General features: G+C 39.9%; 1 non-coding gene across 1 annotated transcript; it reads right to left on the bottom strand.

The window, feature by feature from the left end:
• Positions 1–14,152: 14,152 nt before the first annotated feature.
• On the bottom strand, positions 14,153–14,254 carry LOC122096157. The gene has a single exon (XR_006145251.1). It is a non-coding gene; the product is annotated as a U6 spliceosomal RNA (small nuclear RNA).
• Between the last annotated feature and the right edge of the window lie 1,182 nt (positions 14,255–15,436).

Raw genomic sequence — 15,436 nt, 5'->3', positions numbered from 1 at the left:
GTACGGCTCATGACAATTACAGAAAGAAAGAAAAAGACAACCCATCCTCTCTCATTAGTCATTCATTGCTTAAGCAAATAAACTTCAGTCATCCGTTTGGTAAATTCATATGAAGTCTGTACCTTGTTGAAACATCATCATAGGCAAGATTTGGATCCATAACATCTGGGCGCAGCTTGTGAGTTAAAAGTAAAGATGGGAGGGGAGTGGGAGAGAGTAATTAATTCATTTAAAAAATCACCAGTCGCCAATTTTTCTTAGTAAGATGATGATCTCAATTTGAAGGAGAAAATATATTCATAATTTGGTACACAAAATGTACAAGCATCATCTCTTATTCTGTTTTTCAAACCTGATTTACATTCTTTGCAAATCCCTGTATTCTTTTCTGAAATGAATCTTCCACATGAACTAGTATGTTCCTTTGTCCTAACACGGGTTTCTTAAATAGAATCCTTCAAGAAACTTGAATAAGAACTAAAACATGGAATTGAACACTTGTGTTATGCAAAAATGAGTCATTATCTGGCTTAAAGCTGCACAATGTAGAAGCTACTCACACTCCAGAATTTAGCTGCACAATAGGAGAATGCTTTAAATTAATTAGTGCTTTTAAAAATGCAATAAAGGTAAGGATCAAAAAGCTTTTCTTCCAGGGAAAACAGGGAACACATTTCTATCTTTCTATCATAGGATCACTTGTGTCGGGAGAGCTGGCTTAGAAATCTCTACCTTTTACAGACAACACTTTAGCCTGTAGTTAGAGGAAAAGGGAGGGTGATTTGGTCACATCAAAAGACCAGGATTTCTTTTCTTTTTGTCGGTCGTGGGGCTTGCACTCTGGGCTTGGGTGCTCTTCAACTTGAGGTGAGCGCTCTACTGCTTGAGCCACAGCTCCACATCCGGTTCTTGAGTGGTTTATGGGAGATAAGAATCTCACAGACTTTCCTGTCCTGGCTGGCTTTGAACCGTGATCCTCAGATCTCAACCTCCTGAGTAGCTAGGATTACAGGCATGAGCCACCGGCACCTGGCAGGATTTCTTTTTTTAATACAGCTGATCCTACTAAACAGAGACAAATGAAATGACCCAAAATTCTGACAAAAACTACTTTTGTCTAGTACAAGGAGAATTCATAAAGTGTGAGCCTGACTTTCATTGTGCAACTTATAATCTCATTTCTGACATCTTTCTGTGGCTGCCAGGCTAGGATACAATTTCCTGATACAGCACTGGGGATGAGCTGAGAGTCCTAGCAAGTAACTCAAATCACATGGCCTGGTTGGCAGGGTGGAAGGAGTTGTTGGTTTTTTACGCCAATACTGGGACTTAACTCAGGTGTTCACCTTCTCAATCCTTCTTGCTTAAGGTTCTCCCTCTTGACACTTGAGCTATGCCTCCAGTTCTGATTTTTGCTGGTTAATTGGTAATAATTGGGTTTATCTGCCTGAGCTGGCTGCAAATAATGATCTTCAGGTCTCAGACTCCTGAATAGGATTATAGGCCTGAGCCACCAGGCCCCTGCTCCTGGTTTCTAAACCTGTCCCCTGTGTGCCCTTGAATAAGCCTCTTTTCTTTGGATCCCACTGCCCTCATCCATAAAACAAGGAACCAAAGTTATCTTTGTGTACTCTTCAGACCTAACAGCTCAGGATTGTATGCTCTCTCTCCCTTTTCATTTCTGAATACCTGACATTTGCAGTCTGAGGTTAACATGTGCATATAGTCTGATTACTGCTTACTTCCAGCTGTGTGGCTCTCCCTTCCTGGAGTCATTTCATCAATCCCACAACAGTCAACAAATAATGATGGAACATGGCTATGTACCAGAATCAATTGCAGGTGTTCTATATTGAGGACAAAGTGCCTGATCTAAAATCCCAGATATTATGGTCATGTTGAAGTGATGGGTAGGAGTGTGGGAAAGACAGCAAAATGTGACAAAAATCAGTACGTAATGTTGTTAACAGTCTGAGATAAGTGCTATGAAGTAAAACACAACAAGGCTAAAGGAAGTATTGAACAAGGCTCTGGTCTTGTGCTTGCTAGGCAGGTGTTCTACCAATTAGCCATGCCTTTTAGCCCCTCATTACACTGGTTATTTTTGAGATAGAGTCTCACTTTCTGTCTGGACCATAGTCCACCTATTTTAGCCCTTCCACCATAGCTGGAATGACAGACATCATCATTTCTAACTTTTCTCCTTGAGATGAAGTCTTGTGGACTTTTCTGCATAGGCTGGCCTTGAAATCATCCTCATCCTCATCTCAGACTCCCAAATAGCTAGGATTCTAGGTGTGAATCAGTGGTTCCTGGCAAAGGATTTAGGTTTTAAAAGGAAATATCTGTGAGCTATGTGGGAAAATCCTTTGTAGAAACCTTTGCCACCTCAAAATGTCTACTCACAATAAGTAGTAGCTCATAGATTCCAAAAAAAATTTTTTTACTACTCCTATCAGGAAGTAGATTCTATTTCTCACTTCTTGGATCTGGGATATCCTGTGATGGTTTAGACCAAAAGAATGCATAGAATTGACTGTGCAACCTCCATTTCCATGACAAAATGTCAGATATGTCATGAAAAAGTCCAAGGAGCAATGTGGAGAATGGAAAAGCCCAACTGGAAGAGAACCAAAGTGCTGGCCAGCAGCTCTAGCTGGGAAGCCATCAACTTGTCTGCACATGATTCTGTTGGGAGGTAATAAAGCCAAGGAATGGGAGGCAGTTATATAGGATGTGTCCTTGAAGGGGATATTGGAACCCTGGCTTCTTTCTTGTCTCTATCTTTGCTTCCTTTCTCATGAGGTTAGTAGCTTTCTTTCCCATATGTTTCCACTACCATGTAGTACCTTGCCAGAAATCCTAAAGTACTAGAGCCAAAAAACCATGAACTGAAACCATCAGCCAAAACAAAAAATTCCTTCTTGTAAGATTGGAAGGAGGTAACATTTAGGTAAACTTAGTATGAAATAGATTTTTGATAAGCTCCAAGCACAGCCAGGAAGCATAGGAAGGAGGTTACACTAGGTCTGAATTGGGAAGAAGACCATGAACATATGTCCTTGGAAACTACAAAATGAAGCAAAATCTTTAACATTCATATAAGAAGCTGAGATTAACAGGACAGAGGTGGACAGCAAACTAGCGGCACACAGGGAAGGTGTGAACTAAGTCACTTCATGAAACATCCACAAATATTCCTTTTGTGGTTGTCTCCCTAGTTCTTCTAGTTACTTGTATCCTGCTGATAGGAGAAAGGTAGAAATGTCTAGTTCCAGCCTGTCCCCAAGGTATGCATCTCACCTGTCAGTGGCCCCACTCAACTTTTCAGGATTTTCTTTACTTAACAGTTTAGGAATATTACTTGCCTCTTGCTCTCATGAATCTAATTAAAACCCAGGGAGTGAATCGGACAAACATAGCTTGTTATATAACCCAGACCTGTCAATCAAGCCCTAATTAGCATAATCACTCTCCATTGGGGTTGTCTTAGACCCTCTCCCTAGAAAATAAGATGAAACAACCCTCAACAACAGCTGTTGAGCTGCTTGTAGCTTATCTAGCCCACAGCCTCTCTTGATTGCTGTATACTTTAGGGTTTTTGTTATTTGGGTTACTTTTGGTGCCAGTTCTGGGATTTGAACTCAGGGTCTGGGTGCCATCCCTGAACTTAAGCTCTACCACTAGAGTCACTTGTCCACTTCAGCCTTTTTTGTTGTTGTTGTTGTTGTTATAGACTTTCCTGCCTGGGCTGGCTTTGAACCACCTTCCTCAGATCGCAGTCTCCTGCTAGGATATACAGGCATGAGCCATCACTGGTGACTGGTTATACTTTAGTTTTGAATAAACTGCTGCTTTTTATACACAGTTTGTTTTTCTGACCAGACAAGAACTAGGTGGGCCCCTGGCCCACGGGTTTACAGTACCAGATGGAAATGGATATTGCTTCTTTGAGTTAAAGTCACCTTCAATATTCATTCAGATCCTCTGGGCAAAATGCAAATACAGTATTTTTACTGATATGGTTTCAAGCAGTGAAGTGTTTCAGTGTCTGTGATTTTGGAGATTAAGGTTTCTGAGTATCTGCTTTTTTGATTGACTAGCAAAGCAATTCCTGAGTCATAGCTCTACTTCTGGCTTTTTGGTGGTTAATTGGAGATTAACCAATTAACCTTGCCAGGTATGACTTTAAACCCTTATCCTCAGATCTCAGCCTCCTGAGTAGCTGGGATTAAGGTGTGAACCATTGGTGCCCAGCCAAACCAGGGTTCTTTAGAAACTGTTTGTTGAAACAGCAAGGAGGAAGGGAAGCCAAGGATCAGATAATACCTTGTGTCAACTCTCAATGGGGATTGAAATGGACTGGCCATAAGGAGACTCTCTTCACCCTGCACCCCAAAGCAGAATACATCCTCCAATCCTAAAAGGGAAGACAAATGGCTTCCAAGTAGCAAACCCAAGATTTGCCCTTAACAGAGAATGACATCCTCTTTAGACATCCTTACAATGTTTGCAGAAAACTGATTAGTCATGGCATTGCAAATCCCAAAGAGCTGTACTTCTGCCAACCTTATTTTCTGACTGCCAAGACAAAAACTTGGTCATTAATAGTAAATTTGGCCAGCTGCTTAGCCTTAGTAATTACCAGTGGAAGGCAAAACTAACGGCTAGTTTTTCCTTATTGAAATTGACAATAGTCATATATCATGTTATTGAGCTATTGAAAAACAAGATAATTTTGTACTGTGTGGAGGTAAAATTTGGTGCAATTTTGCAATTCTATTGAAATTGTATCTGCCTTCCTATCTCTGTATCTAGAGAAATGTTCATGCCCATATTGAGCTCTCTCTCTGTATATGTGTGTGTGTGTGTGTCTGTCCGTCTGTCTGTCTGTCTGTCTGTCGTCTATCTGCCTATCTATCTTCAGATAGAGTTTCTCAAGATAGGGACTCACTTTTTGCTCAGGTTGGCTCAGCTATGATCCTCTTACTACATTTTTCACCATAACTGGGATAATAGGCATTTATTGTTATGACCAGACTTTTCTGCTGAGATGATGTCTCATGAATGTTTTTTACCTAGACCAACTTGGAAATATAATCCTCTTGATCTCAGCCTCCCATGCGGCTGGGTTGACGTGTGAGCCCCTATGCCAATGCATATATCCTGTTCTTAATCCAATGTTTACCTATTAACTCTTTAACTTCCATTGATGTTTCTTGCCGACTCAAATTATGATGGTTGCAAAATAGTGATGTTTCTAACTCTGGCATCTCTTCTACATTTTTAGTTAACTGAGAGAAAGTTCTTCACAGTAGAATGCCAACTAATAATTCCTAATTGCTACACACACACACACACCCACATATAAATACTTATACGTATGTTAATATGTATATATGTTATACAAACTATACATATTAGTTGGTATATATACATGCACACTGCATGTGTATTTGTAATAAGTATGGTAAAATAATTTATATAGGTGCTAGAAATTGAACCGAGGGCTTTACTCTTCCTAGGCATGTGTTGTACTGTGGAGCTACTTCCCTAGTCCTTGTAGTTGGCCATGTCTCCTATTGTCCAGTGATCAACCCTTCACACCCACTCTGCAATGAGAATGAGTCATCCAAGTCTTTATAAGTACAACGATGGGGAAGATGGCTGCGATCCAAACTTCAGCTACAAGTATATTTGATGTCAATAATATTTGATGTCGGGGCTGGGAAGGTGGGTCAGTGGTAGAGCACTTGCCTTGCATGCATGAGGCCCTGGGTTCGATTCCTCAGCACCACATAATCAAAAAGAAAAAAGATGGAAGTGGTGCTGTGGCTCAAGTGGTAGGGCACTAGCCTTGAGCTGAAGAGCTGAGGGACAGCGCCCAGGCCCAGAGTTCAGGCCCCACGACTGGATCCCCCCCCCCAAAAAAAATAATAATATTTGATGTCAATTTTGAAAGCTGCCTTAGAAAAGAGACTGGTTGTGCTCAGCAAATGAGTGGAAGGATCAGGAGGGATTGCAGACCAGCCTTGTCAAGAAGTTATGGAGACATGGGCCTGACTCCTGGGTCAATGCCATCTCTCATTTCAAAAACAATAAAAAGGATTGGAGTGTCTTCAACCTTGTGCTTCTTTAGGAAACTATCAAGCTCAGAACTATGATGAATGCTTCTTTGACTGGGCAGCAGGGGCACTGTAAACACCCAAATACTTTTTATTTAATGATGAGTCAAGCAAGGATCCATCTTCTTTTCTGTTCACTCCAGAGCAGGGTTTGAGAATCCTAACGAGGCTAAGAGGCTCTCCAAGATCTCAAGTTTGCCTAGCAGGAACAATATTGACCTTCTGTTTTTAATCAATGATTCATCCCCAGAGGCTGTATAGAAGATCAAGACGGCAAAGCATTCTCTTGCCTTCTCTCTCTCTTTCCCAGTTTTGGCAGAACTGTTTTCTTGGGAGGAAACAGGGCAACGTTAACATCAAATTCCCTAGTTCCCACTTGCAATCTGTAGGGTCCCTGAATGATTTTCTTAGTTCCCAGGGAGAGTGGGCAGAGGATAGTGCTCTATCCTCCAGGTGGAAGACTTACAGTAAAATATTCATAAGGAAAAGGATTGAGATCATGAGCAAACTTTTGAACAGCTTTGTGAACAATTTAATGTTTAGGAGGATAAGACTATGACTCCCCCTTTTATGTGCAACCTTCAGGATCCTTCCATGCACTATCAACAAGAAACTTATGGATTTTTTGGTTGTTGAGACAATGGACCAACTAAGAAGTATTAGTGCATGTATACATGGATCTTCAAGAAATAGAGACCAAAAAACCAAAAAAGGTAAACAAATTAACTCTTTGGCTTGAATCTCCTGATTAAGGTTTATAACTCCCATATCTTTTTTTTTGGTGGTGGGGGGGGGGAGATCGGTCATGGGGCTTGAACTCTTAACTCCCATATCCTTGATGACTCTGTTTCTGGACGTGTGCTGTCACCTACTCCACCAACAGAGGCTACCAAAAAATTGTTTAAAAATATTTTAAATTGTTATTATAAAGGTGATATACAGAGGAGTTACAGTTACATAAATCAGGTAAAGAGTACATCTCTTTTTGGACAGTGTCACCCCTTCCCTTGCTCTCTCCAGGTTTTTCCCTCTCATCCCCCAAAATTCTTTTTTTGGGACCACATTGTAAAGACTGTTTTACATTCCTCTTTACTTCCTCCTCTTCAGGTCTCCCTTTTTCTAAGTATCCCCTCCCCCATAATGCATCTCTAATCAAAAGGAAGGAGCTATTCACCGAAGGAGCTATAAGGAAATGTACTGCTTAGAAGTGCTATACAGGAAAAAAACCAAATGATCCATCAAGAAATAAAGGAACATAGGAACATAGATAAGGCCCATAAAGAAGCCATTATGCCAAATAATGAACATAGGAGCTAGTTTAGAAGTGATGAAAATAACATGTGAAAGCACTCACAACCTAGGATTAGTTTTGGAATACTAGTTTTGGAATACTGGTATCCACTGCAAGCAAATGATGGCTCTTACTAAAGCCTATAACCTCTGAAGTAGGTACAACAGATGTTGTTCCAATTCAGGTGAAAGAGTTGCCTAGATAATAACCACATGGATTTCTAGATATAATCTGTTTCTTCAATCAAGTGTCTTTCAATAATTTTTCATGTCCATAAAAACCAAATGCAGTGAGGTAAGTGGCTCCTTCAGTTAAAAAAATACTGTAAGAGAACATTTTTTGTACAAATAGGGAAATTTGAATAAGGACCATATATTGGAGAGCATTACTGTGTAAATGTTATCATCTCAAATGTCTTAATAGTACTATAATTAGGCATGAGATGTCCTTGTTCTTTGGAGATGCTGCCTGAAGCATTTAGGCCACGAGGAAAGAATAGAGCATAGAGGGAAGGAAAGCAAAGATATCACAGAACTAGCTGGTCTGCTCAGGGCTCCTCTCAGTCAAATGGAAAACACACTGTTTTAAGCACACAATGCTGTGTACTAAATATCCCAAAACATGTAATAACAAGTGGTAATTTGCTGCTAGTCTGCATCTTGAGCAGGCAGCACATGTAGACCCAAATGCCACTTGGGGGCAGCTCAATGACTAAATACTTTTTGGCTGAGTTCCTTACTCCGCTTTCACATGCCCTGTCCAGGTGGTTAGTTTGAATTTCCTCATAACATGGTGGTCTCAGCATAGTTGGACTTCTTACATGGAAGCTGGCTTTCCATCAAGCACATAAAAGGAAATGTCAGAACTTCCATAAGGCTTAGGCTTAGAAGGGGCACTGTGTCAATTCTGACACAGGTCATGAGGCCAGGCCTACTTTGCAAGACTTCAATGCCAGGTAGGGAGACTCATGGGAAGGGATTGTCACTAAATGGGGATCACACCTACAAAGGAGAAACTGTGATGTGTGGAAATTTTCTGTAGGTCAGCAATCTCAGAAACAGGATACACAAAAGGTGTTTCCAAATTCTTCAAAGATCTCTTTGGGCCATATTAGATCTGTTGGTCATCTTTCTGTCATTGAGAACAAAACAACATAAAAGGAGGAAAGATTTCTTTTGGCTGAGAGGTTCAGAAGCCTTAGTCTTTGTTTGCTCGGTGTGGTTGCTTTTAGACCTATGGCAAGGCAGAGTATCAATGGCAGAAGCATGTGAGGGAGAAAATCTTCTTATCTCTTGGAGTCTAGGAAGCAGAGAAAAATAGCCAAAGATATTGGATGGGGAAGAGGCCTGGGACAAAATGTACCCTTCAAGAACAAGCCCCCAATGGCTAAGCCCTCCCTCCCAATACTCCATTAAATTGTGAATCCATAAATGGATTAATTTTCTTGTGAAGTCAGAATCCTCCTGATCCAATCACCTTCCAAGACTCACTTCTGGGGGACACATGAACCTTCAGGGGACATTTGATATCAAAACTACAAGATGTATGGATGCATACCTATAATCTCAGTACTTTGGGAGGGTATTGGATTATGAGTTTAATGCAAGCAAGGATTATATAGTGAGACTCTGTCTCAAAAAAAAAACAACAAACTTAAAACTATGTAAGATCCAAACCATATTGCCAGACCACTTCAACTGAAAAGCAGTGATCAAACAGTTTGATGAAAAGTGGGGAAATAAGCATTTAACTTGTTGCAGGACCTCAAAGAATTTAAGCTCACGTGTGTTGGGGGTTAATAATACAAAATGTTTCCCAGATCTATTTGACCATAGTATTTATGGTAAGTATATGTGTGGCATATGTGTATGCTATAATATATACAATATATGTGTACATACACATAATGATTTGAGACATTTGGATTTTTACCCTCCAGACATGTTGGGCAAGTTTTGCATTGGATCATAGTCTGGGCTGTTTTGTTGTCTGTACCACCATGATACTTGTCCCTGATTCTTCTGATGTACATTGATAAATTTCTCTTCTCCCACCTCCTCCTAAGAGGTATTTGTGAAGGTTTGTTGTTGTCAAAGATCAGAATATGAGTCTTGAGAGCCCAATATAAGCTCCTGTGGTATGAGAAAATTCTAATAGCTCAGAGGAAAACTGGTCTAGCACTTCCTTGACATTCAGGATGATTGAACCCCTAGCCTTTTCCTCATTAAACTATTTTTTAATTTAAATTTTATAGTAAAGGTGATGTACAAAGAGAGGGGCTACAGTTATATGACTCAGGTAATGAGCACAGTTCTTTTTGAGCAAGTTGCATAGTTCATTTCCAATATAGTGTCTAGTGAGTATCACTGCTGAATTGGTTCACCCTTTGACCTTTCTGTGCTTTCCCTTCCCTTCCCCAAATCATATATACTTATATGTAAGACAAAAGGTACAGAAATCAACAACAGTGACAAAAGGGAATAAACTGAAAGAAAAAAATGCAAACCATACAACTAAAAAAACCATGTTTCCATCTCTTGGAGTTCATTTCGATGAGCATCATTTTATATGATCATATGCACATAGTTATTGAGCCATTGTGATTCTCTCCTAAGCATATCCTCCTTTGGTCTCACTGTGTGAATATCTAGAGTGCTGTTTAATTGTGTCCAAGTGTAATTATTTGTCTTTTACTATCAATTGGATTTACTTGTAGATTTATAGTCACATTTTAGTTATTGCAAATGAGGGAAGCCATGCAGCCTATGTTTCTTTGGATCTGGTGGCTTACTTCACTTTTTTTATAATTTTTCCAAGTCTATTTCCTTATGAATGGAGCAATGTCACTCTTCCTGATGGAAGCATAGAAATCCATAGTGTATATATACCACACTTTCTTGATCTTTTCTTCCATAAGGGCTATCTGGGTTGATTCCATGTCTTAGCTATGGTAAACAATGTTATAATGAATATGGTTGTGCTGGTGGCTTTAGTGAAGCTTAGTTTGTGGTCATTTGGATAAGTACCAAGGAATGGAATTTCTAGGTCATAGGGAAGCTCTATGTTTACTCTTTTGAGGAATTTCCATACTGCTTTCCAGAGTGGTGTAACAACTTTACATTCCCACCAACAGTGTAATAGCATTCCCTTTGGCCACATTCCCCACCACTAGTTAAACTCTTATAGATCCTTGGATCACTTTGTCAGCCTAATTGGATCTACACATTAGCAGTCTGTCCAATCTCTTCAATGTATTTCTTCAGAATGGCAAATAATCACACTATTGGCTAATATGTGCCAAGTATGAGGATTCAAATATAGGCATATCTGGCTCCTGAACTGAACTGCTTAAATCACTGCACATCTCAGCCTCTCTGGGGTTGTTCCTCTACCAATATTTAGCCCACAGCTCTTTATGGCAAAGATGACCAGTTTTCTTTTTTCTTTTCTTTCCTTTTTGTCAGTCAGGGGGTTTGAACTTTGGGCATGGGTGCTGCCCCTCAGCTCTTCAGCTCAAGGCTAGCACTCTACCACTTGAGCCACAGAGCCATTTCTGGTTTTCTAAATGGTTTATTGGAGATAAGAGTGACACAGACTTTTTTGCTTGGGCTGACTTTGAACCTTGATCCTCAGACCTCAGCCTCCTGAGTAGCTAGGATTAAAGGTGTGAGCCACCAGCACCTGGCTAACGATGACCAGTTTTCTAACTAAATATTTTCTTTTCTTCCTAAGAGCATGACTATCCAGCTGGGAATTATTTCCTTTTTTTTTTTTTTTTTGTTTTTTTTGGGGTCCGGTCGTGGGGCCTGAACTCTGGGCGTGGGCGTGTCCCTCAGCTCTTCAGCTCAAGGCTAGTGCTCTACCACTTGAGCCACAGCGCCACTTCCGGCTTTTTCCTTTTTGTTTTTTTTTGCTTATGTGGTGCTGAGGAATCGAACCCAGGGCCTCATGTATGCAAGGCAAGCGCTCTACCACTGAGCCACCTTCCCAGCCCTCCTATTTTATAGTTAAGTGTAGCCATATAACTTAAGCATTCACTAGTGGAATGTGAGAAGAAAATTTCTTTCCTATATCTTTTCCTCTTCCTCTCTTTACTAGTGTCCATAACCCAACATGACAGTGCAGACCAGCTTTGTACTCTAGGAATGGTAAGGGAACAAAATAGAAAAAAACCTAGGCTTCTGAATGCACAAAACAGAGTCATCTGCTAAACCTGGGGCTACTAAGGATTGTGAAATAAATTTATATACGCTCTAAGCCACTGTGCTTGGAGGCCTACTTATTCTAGCAGCTGAATTCTTTCCCTAAACAATTAACATGAAGATGATCCATTTTTTTCTCTGTGAGACAGAAAAGTTCTTGAGGACAGAGAGAATGTCTAATTCATCTTTCTGCTTATCTGGCATTCATCCAGAAAGAATGCTCCTGTAGAATGAGAATTGAATAAGCAGCTACTTCTTATTTTGTTGCAAAAAATGTTTATGAAGGACTTTTTGTGCATTGAGACAGGATGTGGACACACCTGAAAAAGGAGGAAGATTGGTTCTTAACAAGAATACAGACGTATGTGGAAGTGACATCATTCTCTTGGGACTGGAAAGAGTGGTGCAGACTGATTTCATACAGTGTCTATAGGTGTGCTTACAAGTGCTAGCCAGACCTAGGCAGCAGGATCCCACAAATGACATTTAATGAACCACCGTGGTGATTAAGCCACAGCACACTATGCAGTGGCTCCCTAGCTCTTTTCTCCAGTAAGTTCTTTCAGTTGAGTGGCTTTAAATTTGGAAAGGCAGGAGATAGCAATGGTACTGTCCATCAGTATCATCTGTCGTCATCTTTGGGCTGCCAGCATGACAGCTGGGGAAGAGTAGGATCAAGTTGACTGGCAGAATGCTTTACATCTAATGAGTTTGTGCACAATAATAGTATAATAAATAAGACTCTAGAGAAACTCAGTTATCACTTGCATTCCAAAAGTGAGATATGGCCTTACCAGAAGCTCACAGAACCATCTGTCATCAAATATTAGTCTTTGTGTCAGTGACTAGACTAGCCTGGGGAAATGGAAAACATCAGGGAAGGGAGACAAATGACGACCCATGTCATCCAAAAAGACTTAAGGGGAGCTGCCTTAAGAAGCAAGAGATTTGCAGATGATTTTGAAATAAGTATCTACACCCACTACCAAAAGCAGTTAGAGTTAAAATCTTAGCTGCTGAATGCTAATGAGCTTTTACATTGGATAAGTTCAGTTTCTGTCATTCAGAATAAGTTCTTGAGTAATATCATTCTTATCTGCTTGGATTTGGGGCTGGAATTATTGTGATCATCTTTAATGTGTTTTTGCCAGTTTTGATCCATCCTGATCTGATTGTCACCAAAGCATTCTGCCAAGGACATAGCCATTAATGACAGGGATATTGAAAGTGGACGGAAGCTTGAGAATTTGACCAAAGCTGTTAGGATTTGTAGTTGTTTGTTTTCCTCATTTCTTTGTTGAGAGAAAGAAGGGAGAATCTCACAAGCTGTCATAAATAGAGAATTGTGGCCTAAACAAATCTCGTCAATCAATAACATAACTAATCACGGGGCATATCAAACCACATGGTAATGGGAAACGTTAGGGAGAATACAGTAGAATGTTGATCATTTTAAAAGAATATGAAATTAGAATAACAATTCATCAAAATGAAAAACTCAAGAATAGCCAAGTCCCAGTAGTTGCAAATACAATTTGGGGCTTATCTGTGTAAGACCTATGCTAAGATTTTCCTTGTAAGGATTTCTGCCTAGACAAAGTATGGGAAGTTTCTGGGATGGATCCCTAGGGACATGATTCAACAAGGTCAATTTTGGTGACTTATAGATTTCACTTCTAGATTTGCTTTTTCAGTTGAGAACAATCTTTCACTTTATTCCTGGACTAGTATTGGTGGATGTTTACAGAGAACCTAGTAGAACAATACTCACCATCCCTCCCAGCACCTCTCATATGTCTTCTTAATACTATAGAGCATGCTAAAAGATATACTGTCTAGACTCTCTTGCAGCTATGGTTCTGTTGTAATTTAGCTAGATCCTACCAATCAGATATTTGAGGGGTAGAAAGAAGGCAGGTCTGTGCTGCTCTTCTGCTGCCACTGCTGCTCAAGTTGCAAGCTTGTGGAGTTATTACTTGGGGTCTCAGAATGTTAAGACACAGCACTAGACATCTATTTTCCTGAGACAGATGGTAAAGAAGGGCTTGATTTAGGAGCTGGTAGCTGTAATGGGGACTTTATTAGGATGGATTTCTGATTATGGCAGCTTTCTGATCACTGTGGCATCCTTATGGTGGTAAAGGTATGTTTATGGAGCTGGCAGCTGTAGAATGACTCCCTACTTTGGCAAATGCTTCCTCTGTGGTGAATGGTTAGTTTGTTCAGTCTTCTCTTTTTTTAAAAAAAATTCCAAAGCTGATTTTCTTTTATTATTTTAAATTCAGTTCAGAGGGTTGTTTTTTCATCCTTAATATTTTTCATATTCCATAAAGTACTGTTGAGCTTATAGAACTTGGCTGACATTGCTGTTCCCTCAAATTTGGTGCTCCCAGGAATTCTCATAGCTGGGAGAGGTTGGGCTTGATGATTTTTTTTGTATTATTAACATACTTTATTGTTATTATGGAGGTGATGTACAGAGGGATTGCAATTACATGAGTCAGGTAAGGAATATATTTCCTTTTATACAGTGTAAAAACATGGAATGCTTCACGAATTTGAAGTCATCCTTGTATAGAAGTCATGCTAATCTTCTCTGTATTGTTCTATTTTTAGTATATGCTGCCCAAGTGAACACTTCTCAAGACTTTTAAGCTGTCCAGTATTCTTTGTGGTACAGAGATTCCAAAGATGGCCCTATCAATAATTTTTTCATAATGTATATACAGGCAACACTACTCATTAAGAAGCCAAATTCCCTCCCTTGTTCAATGGCTTGAATGAGTGAAGGTAAGAGCTCAGGTTGGCCTCAAACTCTTGATCCTCTGCCTGCCAAGTGCTGGGATTATGCATATACACCATAATTGTGTATCTACTTATCATTTGTTTCTTTTTCTATGAACTACTCATTCTGACCCTTTGTTTTTCCCATTGAGTTCTGTATTTCTGATTGATGGGTAGTTCTTTAATCTAGACACAGATCTTTGATATACATATATTTTCCAAATGTCACCTTCTACATGATTTCTTTTCATATTTTTGATAATTTTGTCACTCAAGTTTTGTATTTTAATGTAGTGATATTTATTTCTGAGTTTGTGCTTTTCCTGTTTTGGTTAAGACATTCTTCCTTGCTCCAAAATCATAAGATACTTGCCTTTTCTCTTCAAATGTTTTAAAATTTTCTTACATTTCTTTCTTTTCTCTTCTTTTTGTGGGGCCTGAACTCTGGGCCTGAGCGCTGTCCCTCAGCTCTTCAGCTTAAGGTTAGCACCCTACCACTTGAGCCACTGCACCACTTCTGCCTTTTTCTTTTTATGTGTGCTGAGGAATCAAACCAGAGTCTCATGCATGCCAGGCAAGCACTCTACCACTGAGCCACCTTCCCAGCCCTTACATTTATTTCTTGATTCCAGCTGTGATTTCTTTTGTGCTTGGAAAAAAATAAAAATTGTGCTTTGTTATATAGTTCATAAACTGGCCAAAATACTCATTTCTGTATTATATCCACATGCCTGAAAGCCACAAGCCTGTGGCTCTACCACTTGAGCCACAGCACCATTTCTGGTTTTCTGGTGGCTAAATGGAGATAAGCGTCTCACAGACTTTCCTGCCTGGGGTTGGCTTTGAACCATGATCCTCAGATCTCAGCTTCCTGAGTAGCTAGGATTACATGCATGAGCCACCAGTGCCTGGCTTGTTATTTATATTTCTTAAAAATATATTTAAAATTTTATTTTTTAGTTATTTTGTTGGTCACGGGGCTTGAACTCTGGGCTTGGGTGCTGTCGTTGCGCTCTTCAGCTCAAGGCGAGCGC

The sequence above is a fragment of the Dipodomys spectabilis genome, unplaced genomic scaffold (assembly GCF_019054845.1).
Source record: "Dipodomys spectabilis isolate Male_0828 unplaced genomic scaffold, ASM1905484v1 ptg000365l, whole genome shotgun sequence".
NCBI classification, from domain to species: domain Eukaryota; kingdom Metazoa; phylum Chordata; class Mammalia; order Rodentia; family Heteromyidae; genus Dipodomys; species Dipodomys spectabilis.
The sequence above is the reverse complement of the archived record's forward strand: the minus strand, read 5'-3'. Positions and strand labels throughout refer to the sequence as shown.